Consider the following 12,523-nt stretch of genomic DNA (forward strand, 5'->3'; position numbering starts at 1 on the left):
GCAAAAGGAATTTGGGAATGCATTGTGCATATGTTGAACAGCACAATGGGAAATATTAGGCAAGTCAAACTGAATTTTGGCTTAGAGGATCTTTTATGTTAGTCTAATGAATCTGGGCATTCTTTTCTTTTTCTTTTCTTTTTTTTTTTTTTTTTAGCAGGAGAATAGAAGTACCAGCATTTTGTTTCAATAAATTCAGTGTAGTTATACAGATTATATACATATATATATATATAATGTGTTTATATATACACATTTATATACACATATATATTATATATATATTTACATATTATGTACACATTTAGACTCGGAGGAATTTGCCAGAAGAGGAGTTTAGGGACTAGCTGGGTAGCCTTTTGAGCAGATAAAAATAGAACACAGGATAGACAGACAGATTTGAGGACTGGAATATCAGGATTTATAAGTAACTTGGATGTAAAACCATAATGAAAAAGAGAAGTCAAATTAAGGTTTGGACTTTGTGGTTAGGAAGATGGTGGCTAAAGGAGAAACTTGTGGAAAATAATACAAGAAGGAAATTAAGAGAAATATAATATAATACAAGAGGAAAATAAATTAGTTAATACTGGGTGTATAGGGTAGTTATGTGAAAGGAGATATGCTATGCAGTGACCTGGGCATGTGGTACTACAGTACGGAGGTGCTCAAAATGAAGCTATTAATTTATAAGTCTTAAATTTGTCAAAGGGGAATATAAGGGAAATAGATTTATGATGATATTCTTGGACCAAACTAATCTTTATAATAATTCAAAAACATATATTGGATCAGAATGAAAGACTGAACTTCAGGGAAACAGGATCTTCAGAGAAACATTTCCTTTAAAGGAAGGGCATAGATTTAAAAGTTTCTGGAAATTTGATATAAAACTGAGTGTAACCCACAGCTAAGAATGTACAACAATGTACCGGGGGCTTTGGGGAGGGGAAGGAAGAAATAAAATCTTTAAAAAAAAAAAAGTAACCGAGTATAGAAACAATAGCTTCCAATAGGATATTTTCTCAAGTTTGGCAGAACTATTCCTACTCAGAGACTGTAATAAGTAGCTGCACACTTTTTTTAATATCAAGGAGCCTAGGAAAAGATATGTCACAACATGCTGCCTCTGCTTCTGCTCTATGTACACATCTAGCTTCTGTTAACTTTGTGTGTGCTTTGAAAAATAAGCAGGCACTGTGTGGTTTGTGTATGGTGTTTTCCTGCCAACCTCTAAGCAATTTGAAGTGCTGCATGCAAAGAGTCAAAGCATCAGGGGCAAAAAATTAAAACAAATCTTCCTGTTATAAAAAATCTTGCATTGAATAGGAAAAAGACTCAGAGGAGTAGGCCGAAAAGGCTGGTTGTACTCTCAGTAATGACAGTTAGATCTTATGTTTTTATATTATCTCCATATTCATATTATATTACCAGGAATAGTAAACTTGACTGAATTTTTCAAAGGAAAAACAAAAACTGGAGAATTAACAAAGAAATTTAAGCACCCCTATGTTTATTGCAGCATTATTCACAATAGCCAAGATGTGGAAGCAACCCATGTGCCCATCAATGGATGAAGGGACAAAGAAGATGTGGTGTATATATATGCTGGAATACTATTAAGCCATAAAAAAGACAAAATCATGCTGTTTTTGACAATATGGATGGACCTTGAGGGTATTATGTTAGGGGAAATAAGCCAGACAGAGGAAGACAAACACAGTATGCTTTCACTAACATGTGGAAAATAAAAAACACATGGAGAAGGAGAACAGATTAGTGGTTACCCTGGGGGAAGTGGGTAAGGGGAGGGCAAAAGGGGTAAAGGGGCACATACGTGTGGTGATGGACAAAAACTAGACTATTGGTGAACAAGGTGCAGCCTATATAGAAACTGATACACAGTAATGTACACTTGAAATTTACACAATGTTATAACCCAATATGACCTCAATAAAATAATTTTTAAAAAATTGGAAAATTAATTAAAAATCTATGAAACAGTTATGAAAATGGAGAGAAGTTTTTGCTGCTGAGCAAGGCAGAAGTTGCTAACCACATGTGCAACTTCATCTGAGAAAAAATTTTCCCAGGTGTTGCATCTGCTGTTGAAAGGCACTTCTTTTGGCAAACTGGGAACTTTTCATTGCCACTTGGTAGACAGCAAGAATAACCACAATGATTTTCAGCTTGCAACCCATCAAGAGATGGAATCTATTATCCTACCCATTGAATCTGGGCTGGTCTTAGAAATTGCTTTGTGATGTACCAAGTTTTAAGCCCAGGACTCAAGAGATCTTGCCCCTTTCCATCTTCTTGCTGTGGGAACTCTAGAATCAGTGCATGGAAAAGCCTGCTAGATGATGAGAGATAAGTCACCCTTGTTACTCTGGCCAAAAGCCTACCAACCACCAGAAAAATGACTGAGGCTGCATGAATGATCCCAGTGGAGCTCTGTTGAGCCAACCAACTGACCAGTGAGCTAAATAAAAGGTGGTTGTTTTAGGCCACTAAATTTAGGGGTGATTTGTTATGCAGCAAAACCTAGCTAAGACATACTAACATAAATGCCTTCCGATACTTAGAAAATACTTTTGTTCCCATCAGTCTGTGTTCTCATTTCTGGAACTCCACAAAATAAATTAATCCTAATTTCAGATGATACTCTTTCACATGTTTGACGCTAGCTACTGTTCACCTGGTTTTTCTTATTCAGACAGGGCATGGGTTTAGTGAAAGGCATACCTCTAATTAAATTAGTCAAACGATGAAAAAAATGAACCATGATGAAATGAATTATTTTCCCTGAAATTTTTCCTTGCTGCTCTAGGAAGGAATCCTGAAATAGATGACAAGAGGAATTAGCTTTGGTCTAAAATGGAAATGTTTACAGTTTAGGATGACAATAGAAATCAATGTGCTTCATCAGAAAGTACAATACTCAACCAAAGAGAGCAGTCAACATTTAGCAAAAGAAAACTAATGCCATGTCAAAATGTGAGCCTAGAGTAGCCAGACTTTCTAATGTTTTAAGACAAGATGAAATCTAAATTTTATGTAAAAATCAGCTGAGTTGTAAATGTTAGCAGTTAATTCAGTTTAAAATTGTATTGGGAATTCCAATAATAACATTTTATACAACAGAACCAAAACTTTGAATATTAAATATGTATGTGTATAGAAATAACAGTCTGCTTTGTAATTATATAATGCTTTGGATTCTATAAAGCAATACGAAAAATGAATAGGGTCCTTTGGTAAGCATGTTCTAAAATGGAATGCATTAGGCATTATGAGTCCAGTAGATCATGCATTTATGCTTCTATTTATTAGTGATGTTTCATTATGATTTTTTTTCTTTAGGAAGGAGAAAAATAGGAGTAATAGAGATAGATATGTAAACTGATAAAGCTTAGGAAAAAGGCTGTTTGTTGTTTTTGTTTATAGTTCACCAAAATAAGCAAAAGAGTACTCAACAAATAATACAGGTTTAACATAGCTAATAGAAAATTTAAGTTTATAAAATTAAATCTATGTTCAATTTTTTATGTATCTCAGATGACATTAAATGGTGTCAATTTAAAATATACATATAAACCAAATCTTGATAGCTAAGGTAAAAGATTAGAAGATTTGAGAAATGGAAGAAGGAGGAAGAGGAAATAGAAAAATTTTGTAATGAGTTCACCATATATCAGAAAGATAGAGCATGCACATTGTGGAGGCACAGAGGGGTCACGGGCTTCAGTAGTATGTACAACATTAACTGCAGATTCCCCTTTTGGATTTCCTTTTCTGTGAAATGTACAAATGGCAAAAGGATTTACAATGATATTTTACTGTGTTCGTAACTGATCTCTTTGCCATCTGTGACAGAGCAGGGGACTTGTTTGTTAATAGCTCCAAGGTGATTGATATTTGGGCACTAATGGTGGAAAATGAGGATCAAGGTGCATAGAATAATGAGAGGATTTTAGAGGGTATGCTGTCAAGTGGAGAGAGACAGGCAGCCATGGGATAGATGAGTATTTGTCTTACTTAAAATTGTAGTTACCTACCACAAACAATTCAAAATTAGCCAATAGACTATCAAATTACCCAATAACAGAGCATAATATGTACATATCTGTTTCAGTTATTAATGCCAAAATATCTCCTCAGAAAAACAATTAGAGAATTGAACCTGGTAAAAATAATAATAATAATAATGATAATAAAATAATAATAATAAACACTGATTTGGATTTCAGAACGATACCAGCAAAATTTCCCTGAATGTATCCACAAGTTGTTTTTTCTTAAAAATAATGCATAAGTAATCATCAAAATCAAATTAATAAAAATAAATACAGGTTTAACTTTTTGGAGTGAAAGCTAACAACATACTCTGTGCTACATTTTGGATTTTAAAGGTAAGAAAACTTTTAGCCAGCTGAAGTCTTGAGATTTACCTGGATAGGAGGCAAGAAACCCCTATTAATTTTTTCTCTCTCAAAAAATCTATAATTGGAGTTTCTATCTTCTTTAAGGGAATCTGAATTCTTTTTCTTTCTGTCCAAAGAAATCAACTTCCCGTGGTTTCTGTCATACGATTTACAAGTTGTTGGCCTGAGACATTGGGGCAGCAAGTCAATAATCTCTTTGAAAATCCTGCTGAGACTGGGGATCATCTAATACAAGGCATTCATTCAGAAACAATCCGCTATTGAGGAGCGATGTTCCTTTCCTTTGCCAGAGCTGCCGGGGTAATTGCCCTAGAGCTTCTGACAGTTTGTCATCAGCACTCACTAGAGGATAAGAAATAAAATTCTTTAAGCCTATGAGGAATGGCTGGTATATGATGTTTCAATTATCTTATTCCAGCATAAGAAAAGGATAAAACAGATGTCTGCGATGGTTGGAGGCTAAGAAGAAATGGGGTGATTCATAAATGAATACTAAATTATGCTCTATAAGCATGATCTCATCTTTACCATCAAAGGCTTCCTTTCCAAGCTTTCTAATGTTTTGTTCTTATTCTTACACTTAACCAACTTACCACCTGCATCTACTAAGCAAAGACAAAAATTGGGAAATAGCAAAAAAGCAAACTAACATGTCAAGGAAAAAATTAGAAGTCTCTAAGCAATTGTATGCCCTGAATTCATTAACATAATTTGTAGGAGAAGTCCTTGCTCTGATCTTTTTTACCGTTATTTTAGACATAATTACAAGAAAATTAGGTTTCTGGTTTTTCTTTCTATAAGAGTGTAAAAGGAACAAATTAGATGGGGCATTGCTCTTGCGCTGGTCACTGAAATAGCTCTAGGAAATTACTGTGTCACTTAGCTCAAAGTAGTTATTGATATTCATCAAACTGACTGAACCATAAAGACAAAAACTCTTCATTTTAAGTACATTTTTATCACCATGATTTGAAAAAGAGAAAATATTATGCTTAAATATATAGCTCATGTTATATGGAAAATTCACAACATGAATTTTGAAACAAAATTAGGTATAGCCAAGTATAATTTCTATAGCCTACATTGAATCATATGCAGTGGGAAAGATTGGTTTAACGTCCAAACAGTAAGCATCAACTTTTTACAAAATCTCGTGAGCACTCAAAATCCATCAATTGTGGAAACAAATGAGACATTTTTGAGGACACTATTGAAAGTATACTACAATTTAAATATTTCAAGAAGTCATGCCTATGCCTTCAATATTATGTTCAACAACTTACAACACATTTTCAGATTTTCTCCAATTTTAATAATAACTATGTTTAAGAAAATTTTCCATTAAATATTCTGGAGAAGGAATATCTCAAATGGACCAGAAATATAATGGTAACTTAATGTAAAATAAATTTTTAAAAAATTACATACATCATAATGTATCTTTTTAGTTACTTCAATTATATTTAACATATAAAAGATCAACAAATATCATTAAATATCTGAATTAAGTCTCTTGAGATCCAATCACCCAAACCAATGACACTTACCTTAAAAGATATTATTCTGGGGACCAGCCTGGTGGCACAGCAGTTAAGTGTGCATGTTAACTGCTTCGGTGGCTCCGCGGTTCACCAGTTAGGATCCCGGGTTCTGACGTGGCACCACTTGGCAAGCTGTGCTGTGGTAGGCGGCCCACATATAAAGTAGAGGAAGATGTGCATGGATGTTAGCTCAGGGCCAGTCTTCCTCAGCAAAAAGAGGAGGATAGGCTGCAGATGTTAGCTCAGGGCTAATCTTCCTAAAAAAATATATATATATATATATATTATTTTTGTATTATAATAGCATTAAGGATGCCTAATTTCAGATTTCTTGAGTACCTGTGTTAAAATCCCATCATTTGAACTTACTAAGCTCACTGGAATGCATTCATACCATCTGGAGATTTTCTTGAAAATTCAGATTCTTGAGACTCCCAACCCCAGAGAGTCCTGGAGAGCGGGTCAGGGATGGGTTCTCATAAATCAACATTTTAAACTACATTCACAGGATTTCTGATGCAGAAGTCAATGGTTTGCAAAAAGCTGTTCTAGCTGTGTCACTTTGAAGAAGTTAAATAGTCATGTGGGGCCTACTTTTTATCATCTGTAAAATGCAAATAAAACTAGAGCCTCTCTCAAGGATTGCTTTCAGCATTAGATGAGATAAGACATGATATGAATGTAGAACAGTGCCTAACACCAATGAAGTACCCCATTGAAGGTATCTATTCGTGGTTCTGGCCTTGATAATTTTAATTGATGTGTGGTAATAAAAATACCAGCTGGAGTCTCCTCCTTTCTTTTTAGAGGATGATCAACATCCATGTGAAAGGGCTTTAGGGGAAGTTGTATTCCCAAGGCAGAACCAGGTTTTTGTTGGGGTGAGGTGACAGAGGAGTATTAGGAAACATGTTTGAGAAAAAAGAAAAAAAGGCAGTTTGTTAGTCCTATTGTAGAAGTTCTGAATAGCCTAACGATTCAATTTGGGAGGAATAGGAGCCCGAAATGTATAAATTAGCGTAGAGGAATCACCGAGAAATGTGCGATCTACCATGGTTTCTCATTCTTTGCCTAATACTTTTAATTCGATTTCATTATTTTCTTTCACTCTCATCCCCACCTGCCAAAATTCCAATATGAGATTAATCCAAATGTTGTTTGCCATCTAAATGTCTATATAAGCACTTCTGGAGAAAAGTCACCATATTGTATAATATTGACTACTAACACTGCTATAAGAGTAAGCACGTAGGCATACTAGGCATATTGACTAATCATAGTCATAGTCATTAACCATATCGACCCCTGAAAAAAAATGTGAATAAGCTTGATGGTGAGGGATGATGTATTTAAAGGCTTCAAATCAAAGAGAGTTAAAAGAATCAGAGACCCTTTAGCATCTTTGTGGATTTTCTCTCTGGATAACTTTTTCATTCATTCACATGTGGAGCATGGTCACTGACAGATCTGGGGCAAATATTTAAGCTGCATGAGCAGAAAAGCAAAGAAGAATTTCCCCCAAAATAACTCTAGTTAGAACTATCTCAGGGAAGAAATCAGATTGCTTCAACTTGTGTCATATAACCATCCACATAGTGGTTCAATGACTATTATTATTGTAATAAACGAAGGACACGGCCTTTCTAAAACTGTATTATACTCATGTATTTATTTTGCTACATCAAACACACTGTAAACTCTATAAGGAAGAGAAAAGTCTTGTGCACCACTACACATTCCAAGCTTAGCACAGTAACAAATAGTAAGTGCCCAAGAACTATGTAGCAAATGAACGGGTTAAGAATTTCAAAACTTTCTGCAGTTATGATTCTGATACATTTATATATCTGATGATAAATTTATATTACTTCATGAAAACCTATACTTTCAAACTGACTAGTTGTACTTTTATTTCTTGTATTTAGTCCTACTTCAAATGATTTAACAATTTTTTTAAATGCCTAGATTACAGAAGTCTTACGTATGTAACCCCATTATCCACTTACATTTTTCTCAGAACACAGCATATATATTGTTATCATAAAGAGCTGCCTGTGGGTCTGAGGGAGCATTTGTTAAGTATGAGGTTACATGCACACAAAATAAAATGACTCAAGCATAGAGCTAAAGTGGGAGCAAAAGATACGTTGATTTATGGTTTTTTAAAGTTCACTAAAGCCAGATGAGATCAAGATATTCCATTTGACATTTTTCTTCCACTTTCCATAGGATTTCTTTATAAGAATCTTAGAGGGAAGTAACATATGGGAGAAAATACAAGTATGTAATAAGAATGTGTCCCTTGACAGTTGAAATTATGCTCCATCTTTGCTTTTTTATCAGGGAGTAAAAGTGATGTCTGAGAAAACAATCCCTTGTAACCATAGAAAGGAAAAAACAAATTATATGCAACATGTAAAGAAAAGAGTCTTAGTTTCTAAAGTAAAAGAATGAATTCTAAATTCAAGGAAAATATAAAATACCATTTCCTGTACTAGGAAAATAAATTAATTTTTTACTCAAAGTTATCAACAGTACCAATGACTAAGTTATATTCATACATTCAAACAAAAGCAAAAACAAAAACCATATCATTCTCCTAAATATGTGTGTTTATGTAATATATGTGACAATGCAAATTTATTTATAAAGTAATTTTTGCTAAAATAATATTACAAACTATTAGGACATTTACAGAAATAAAAAGTATGTGCTCATGTAAAAGCTACAAATATGTGTTCATCTGAATAATATTGATGCTGATCCTAGTCTTAAACTTACACATTAAATTATTTGTTAACATTTTTATCAAAAGTCAAAGGAAAACTTTTAAAATGTAATATGAGAACCATTTAATTATTATTATTTTTTAACAGCAAGTACAAGTTATAATTTCCCTTTTGCCACGGTCGGGTGTGACACTGATCCATAATTATAGGCTTCACTCTGCCATAATTGGCAGTGCTCATCGAGTGGCTATTGAAATAACTGATCTATGATAAGTCAGGGTGGTCATGAGTCAGCCAATTTAGACATTTAAAAGCTAAAATGCTTCAGCTTTGACATAGAAGAGTTGATTCTTATTGAGACTTTAGTAAAACCACCTTGAATATATTTAACAGCATCCTACTTATCCCTCAACTCATCAATTTAATTCATTCAAAACAAGTCTATTGCTAACAGTCCAGGAGAAGTCATTGGTCTTCTGACAATCTTTGCGGGTCTGTAGAATTTGATTAATTTCTCCTCTTTGATATTCCAGAGTTAGCAATGAGTTCGGTTCCTCCTAATCAATGATCTATGGCAACTACATAGGTGAGCAATCGAACTGCCAACGAGGAAGCCAGAGAGAGTTTAACCTGTCATTCATTTGCTGTCTGGCCTAAGGTACATTTTAGTTAATGATCTCATAAGACTGACAAGTTTTATTTGAGTTGCTATGGGAATTCACTAAGTTGTACAGTTTCTTAATTCTGAATTATCTTTGAAGCATTATTTTCATTAAAAAAGTAGAGTTTGAATAACACTATACTTATATGTAAATATAAATGTATGTAAAACTATATAATATATACACATATAAATGTATACACATATAAATGTAAGTATATATAAAACTATAAAATAGTTTAACATTATACTTATGTGAACATAAATGTATATAAAACTATATTATATACAAATAAATATAAATAAGAATATTTATACTATAAATGTGTACATAAAACTATAATGTTAGACTTTTAAGACTAGATTTGGTCACGTTAAAAGTGATGTGGGGAGATAATGAAAATCCACAAGATCCTCAGTTTGTTTTCTTTCGTATGCTGCTCTTCCTGAGCCACAGTTCTGTAAGTCTTTGGCTTATTTTGGTGGCTGGCTGTTAGGATGGAGGAAAGTGGTCAGATCCAGGAGAAATGTAAGAGACCAGCAATAGGAACAAGTATTGGACTGAAGGTGGGATAAGGAGAGAAGGATGTCATTGTATCTCCTAAGTTGAGCTTTGGCACAATTATATAGATGTTGGTGCCTTTCAGTAGGACACTGAACACAAGAAAATTAGAATTTAAGGGAAATTGGAAACATTCAGTTGCCCTTGAGACACTGAAATGAAAAAGTTGAATAAACAAGCATAGATAAGGTTCTCAAATTCATGTACCAGACCTTCCAGGTTTGGATTTGAGCAAACTTTAGTATACATTTTGGCTCATATAAAGGTACAAATTATTGCTGTTACAAGGCCATGGGACAGAGTGGGAACAACAAGTTTTGAATCTGTCCTGCCATTAACTGTATTGTCTTTTGACATTGAAGATTGCCTTACATCATAATTCTCCATTTAAGAAACCATGGAAAAACAAAAATGTTGTCTAAAATGTCAGATTTTTAAAGTTGGTGTATAAAATGAGAAACTTTCTGTTACTTTCAGTAGTTATCTGTTTAATTGTCAAATTTAGTTAAGAAAGCTCTGAGAGCTTCTCCTTTATCAAGGAAGGCAAATCTGTAAAGTTTTCCAAGAGGAAGGCACTATATATATAGAGAGAGAGATAGATAGAGATAAATATCGATAAATATAGATATAATCTAAAGTCCTGAGTTTTTTTCTCCTCTCCATATTTCTACCCCTTACAGCTAAGCAAACTAATTCACTGTTTCTCACAACCCTAAAAAGCTGGCATATCAAAAAATACAGTATACTGGATCACCCAGAGAGGATATTTTTTTTTTCCCTAAACCTGAAAGCATTTATTTAGATACTTTACCAAATCAAAGCACTTTGAAACATTTTAGAAAGGAATCAATGTTATATATCATCGGGGCTATTAAACATTCTTTTAGAAAGGTTTGCCTAAGTGCTAATTAAGCGCTCTGCTGACTCCCTTTACTTTTCCTGAGAGTTTATTCTTTCTTCAAAGTAACATCACATGAACATCATAATAGATTTGCTGTTCAGGACTTTTGTTCTTGCCAGCATAGAAACATTCTCGGCTGAGTTTGAAAAGAAATTTAGATCAAAAGCAAATGCTATCAGATCATAACACCAATCAAATCCTATACTCACCCTGATAAACTATTAGTAACCTTCTAAAAATACCAGTGAATTGATTAAACTGTAAATAATTTAAGTGAAATTATAAAGCCCTACAATTATTTCCACGAAGTGAGTATGGGCTACGTATGGAAAAAAAGAGCAACAAATGCTATTTCTGTTGAGTTCTTACAATGTATGAACATTATTTAAAGCCATTTTAAATGCAGTCCATAAACTTACATTTTATTATAAAAACATATCCTCTTTTTTCTCTCGAATGTCATTGAAAAATATATTTAGTATTATTGACCCTTTATTCATCAAGTATTTACAAAGAACTCACTCTGAGGTAGGCATTCTGTTAATTACTGGGATATGGCATTAAGCATATTGTGCCTGTGTTCATAGAGCTTATTCTACACAAAAGGATGTAGACAGTAAAAAAATAATGAATAAAAATAAAGGTTGATAAAGTATGATTAAGGAAGTATAAAGTGCTATGGGAGATCCCAGAATGAGCACCTAATTAGTCTGGGGGATTAAGGGAGGATAGGAATAATTATAACTTCTCAGAAGTTGTGGGATAGTAATCCAGTTATGTATCACTCACATACGTTGCCTCCTTTTGTTTTTGTTGCTGTTGTTCCCCGCTCTTTTCTCTATTTCACGGATTACTGCATTACCTCGACCTTACCTCTTCAGTCCATGCTGGGCAGACCTCCAACTACCAGTACCTACATGTTTTTTGCCTGAAGAATTCCTCTGGATTTTGAAGCCGTCTTATCCATCATTGCAGTAAGCTCAAAGTAGCAGGGAGTTAGCATCCCTGAGGAGCAGCTCTCAACCAGTAACAAATGGAAGTCTTTATACCCTCAGCTCCTTTGCCCCACAGGTGAGATAATTCGGAGCCAGATGTTCCTCACTGGATGCCAGGGTTGAGTTCCCCAGTAGAGTAAGCTTCTTTTATCCACAGAGCCACTGGCTTGACTGTTAACAATTTATTGTCTGTCTTCTTCTTCCAGTCTCATTTCCACTTTCCCTTACATGTATTTCCTGAGACCCTCCCAAACAAACTCTTTGCACTGCAATACTTGTCTCAGAATATGCTTCTGGGTAAATCCAAAGTAAAAACACTAGACTTTAAACTGGCGATTGTACGAATTCACTAATTTGACTATTTCCTGTATGATCCTTGGTGTTGTGCATTGGTGAGTTTGTCTACCTCTTCTCATGTATTGTTTGTATATTGTCAGTTTTGATATTTAAATGTTGCCCCGGCCACTCTGTACATGTTGAGTGTGTATGTCATTTAGGAATAAAATAGTGGTATGAATTTTCTAGGAAGGAGGATTTATGTGACTTGATTAATTTTTCTGCTAAATCAAAAATAGTAAATATATGTAAAATATATATCTAGTAAAAATACATATATAAATATGTTATTTTATATACCAGGGGAAATGAAGAACTAAAGTGATAGGTCAATAAAGGCAGGGTGATTATTT

Source organism: Equus przewalskii, chromosome 3, assembly GCF_037783145.1.
Source record: "Equus przewalskii isolate Varuska chromosome 3, EquPr2, whole genome shotgun sequence".
NCBI classification, from domain to species: Eukaryota; Metazoa; Chordata; class Mammalia; order Perissodactyla; family Equidae; genus Equus; species Equus przewalskii.